Source organism: Rhincodon typus, unplaced genomic scaffold, assembly GCF_021869965.1.
Source record: "Rhincodon typus isolate 14 unplaced genomic scaffold, sRhiTyp1.1 hic_rhity00000514, whole genome shotgun sequence".
Lineage (NCBI taxonomy): Eukaryota > Metazoa > Chordata > Chondrichthyes > Orectolobiformes > Rhincodontidae > Rhincodon > Rhincodon typus.
The window spans coordinates 27,552-31,136 of NW_025966152.1; the positions used below are offsets into that span (position 1 = coordinate 27,552).

The 3,585-nt window shown below is 41.6% G+C and overlaps 1 long non-coding RNA gene across 1 annotated transcript; it reads right to left on the minus strand.

Moving 5' to 3' along the window:
- Window positions 1–2,021: 2,021 nt before the first annotated feature.
- LOC125488344 lies at window positions 2,022–3,579 on the minus strand. Its single transcript, XR_007266283.1, has 2 exons — window positions 3,172–3,579; window positions 2,022–2,702 (listed from the first exon to the last, which is right to left on the minus strand). It is a non-coding gene; the product is annotated as an uncharacterized LOC125488344 (long non-coding RNA).
- Between the last annotated feature and the right edge of the window lie 6 nt (window positions 3,580–3,585).

Genomic DNA, 3,585 nt, shown 5'->3' on the forward strand with positions numbered 1-3,585 from the left:
CAGATAACTCAGAGAAACAACCTCTGGAGACATCAGCAAATTCACATGTGACAATAGGGGTTAGATTTTTTTGTTAATCCCGACCAGGAATGAACCATGTCTGGATGACTTTCCAGTAGAGTTCTGAGGGTCACTCGACTTGAAATGTTATCTTTGATTTCTCTCCACAGATGCTGCCAATTCTGTTGAGTTTTTCCAGCAATTTCTGTTTTTTATTTGTTCCTGATTTTTCCAGTGGAGTTCCATTGTTGCCTGACGTAGATCAATGATTAAAACCGAGTTGTATGGGCCATAATTTAGAAGTTTGCAGACAACACGCAACAATGCGTGATGTAGTGAACCATAAGGAACAAAGCCTGGGACTGCAGGGAGATATCAATCAGGTGGAAAGAAAAGAATGATGAACGGAATTCAATTCAAAGAGATTCATAATGAATTCAGGGAGAGTGAACAATGGAAGTGGGGATGCTGAGTGGTGTAGAGGTACAAAGACCAAGACACCTTGGAGTGGACATTCACAAATTCCTGAAGGTGGTTGGACAGGACAATCACATGGTCAAGAGGGTTTTGGGATACTTTCTGTTCTCGACCACAGGCTGGACTGTAAGATCAGGAAGTTGATGCTGGAGCTTTAGCTAACACCAGTTCAGAGAACAGCTGGAAGACTGAGCACAAGTGTGGTCATTGCATTAGTCAACTTTTTTTTTAAAAAAAATGTCATGATAGAAGATCCAGGGTAGAAACAGGCTTTTTGGCCCGTCAAGTTCACTGCACCACTCAATGAGATCATTATTGATACTGCTCCAAGTCAGGATGGTACGCACCCTGGAGGAGAACTTGCAGATAGTGCTGTTTTGATGCATTCTCTGCTCTTGTCCTTCCGGGTGGTAAGAGCTTGCAGGCTTGGAAAGTGCGGTCAAAGGAGAGTGGGTGAGTAACTGCAGTGCATTTGGTAGATAGTGCACTCTGCTGCCACCGTACCTCAGTAATGAAGGGAATAAATGCTGAATGTACTGAATGGGGCACCAGTTAAGTGGACTGCATTGTCTTGGATGGTGTCAGGTTTCTTGGTGTCATTGGAGCTGCATCCATCCAAGCAAATTGACAGTGTTCTTAATGACAGACATTCTTAAATGATGCACAGGCTTTGGGGAGTCATGAGTTGAACTAATCACGATAGAATCTTTTCCCTCTGACCTACTTTTGTAGGCACAATATTTAAATATCACATCCAGTTCAGTTTCTCATCATTACTAGCACCCCAGGATGATGATAGTGGGCAATTCAGTGAAGATAAAACCATTGAATGTCAATGAGTTATGGTTAGGTTTTCATTCCTCAGATTTGGTCATTAGTTGTTGGGACTTGGTGCAAATGTTCTTTGTCACATAGCAGGCTAACTTCAATGTTGTCCAGGGACACTGCATTTAAATATCCACCACTACAGTAGCTGAGTCACAAATGGTGCTAAACATCGTGCAATCATTGACAAACAGATCCACTTCTGACCTTATGACGCAGGGAAGGACATTGATGAAACAGCTGAAGGTGCTTGGGACCAGAAACTAATGCTGAGGAATTTCTGAAGCTGAGATAGCTGGCCTCTAACCAATCACAAGCACCTTCCTCTGTATTCAGTATTATCCAATTAGGGTGAAGTCGGGCAAGGAGGATAGGAGAGTGTACAAGGGGAATATAAAAATATAAAAGGAAAGGAGTGGAGCATTAAAACACAGAACAAGTGGGAGATAAGTTGAGACGAACAGTACAGCATAGGGCAAAGAGTCAAATACAACTATGTAATGACAGTTCTTTCGTCTCAGGTAGTTTAAATGCATATCTATAAGTGAACTGTCAGCAGTTACTAACTAAAAATACTCACTTAAGTATCACTCACAAAGAAAGGCTTGTGTGCTGTGAGCTGATGGTAGGGACAGAGAAACTCTGAAGATAACGCGGAAATAGAAGACCCGTTGAAATGAGAGGACTCAGGACTTTGTAAGAAACTGAACAGCATCCTGTTTTTGTAGTAAATGACTTATCTAATTTATTTTAAGCCAATGTTATATACAACCATTCTGACGTGAAAACATCTCAATATGCTGTTTTGAGCTGCAAATGGTAGAGTATCTCCAAGCTAGACTCGGAGACCTTTTCCGCATATATGTGGTACAAGCTTGAATAAATTCACCTTGTTTTGATCTACTCAGGTCTGAAGACGCAATCTTTTCAAAAACCCACAATCAAAGCGAGAATAATATTCTCTGAATCCCGTTGACTCTAGTTTTGCTATGATTCCTTGATACAATGCTCTGTCAAATAGAGCCTTAAGATGGCAGGAAAGTCGCACTCTCATTTGGAATTCAGCTGTTTGGTCCATGTTTGCACCAAAAATGTAAGGAGATCAGGAGATGAGTGGCCCTTGCTTAACTCAAACTGAGATCCATCAATGATATTGCAAAGCAAGTGCTGCTTGATGTCATTGTTGTCATCCTGTTTTGACTGCATTTAGGTATCGACAGGCCAGACGATTGACTGAAGGCTTGTCCACACAGACCATGTGTATGGTTTCTCTTCACTGTGAACGATGCTTTTTTCTTCCCTACCTGAGACGTTCAAAGCTCTCGAGAATTGAGTGTTACTGGCAGCTGTTGATCCAATTTTTGACTTGAGCTGCCTGTCTGTAAATCCTTTCCAATTCCCTAGAAAATAAATTTAAAACAGTCAGAAGTGGAATGAAAGCTTCTGGATTGTTAGAAAAACCCACCTCGATCATGAATGTCCTTGAAAGGACAGAAGATGAAAAATACAGGACAAATCAGGCTGCGGGAACTGGCTACTGAGCCAGTCATCATTTCTGCAGGGCCAGCAGAGTGGGAGGTTTGAGTGATACCACAACAACGCTGTCTGTATAACAATACAAACCGTACAACTGTCTGACCATAACCTGTGTCAGCCTGTACTTGGATAAATGTAAATGACCTGAGCTTGCTGAAAAGCATTACTGTAAACAAGTGGGAATTCATGGGCCACCTTCACACACACGCGGTCCCCCTTTGTACTGGTGAGACTTGCATTTGGACCACTGTGTTCAGTTCTCGTCACCGTACTTATAGAAAGTTATTATTAATACATTGGAAACATTTCAAAGAAGATTTAATGGACTAATACCTAGAATGAGTCGAGTGCCTAATGGGGAAAGGGTAGACAGGCTGGGCCTGGATCCTCTGGAGTCTAGAAAAGAAAGAGGAGACTAAATTGAAATTTGAAAGATATTGAGGGGAGCCGACCACGTGGATGTTGAAAACATGGTCCCTTTTGTGGGAGAATCTAGAACTGATAGTCATTGTTTAAAGGTAAGGGTGAATCCATCTGAAATGGTGAGGAACATTTCTTTTCTCTAAGAGGGTTGTGAATCTTTGTAACTCCCTTTGTCAAAAGGCAGTGGTTGCAGATTGTTAAACTTTTTTTTTAAGGCAGAAGCAGACAGATTCTTGATGACTGAGATGATGAAAGATATTCAGGGATACGCAGACACAGAGTTGAGGTTGAAATCAGGTCAGCCCTAATCTTATTGAATCTCAG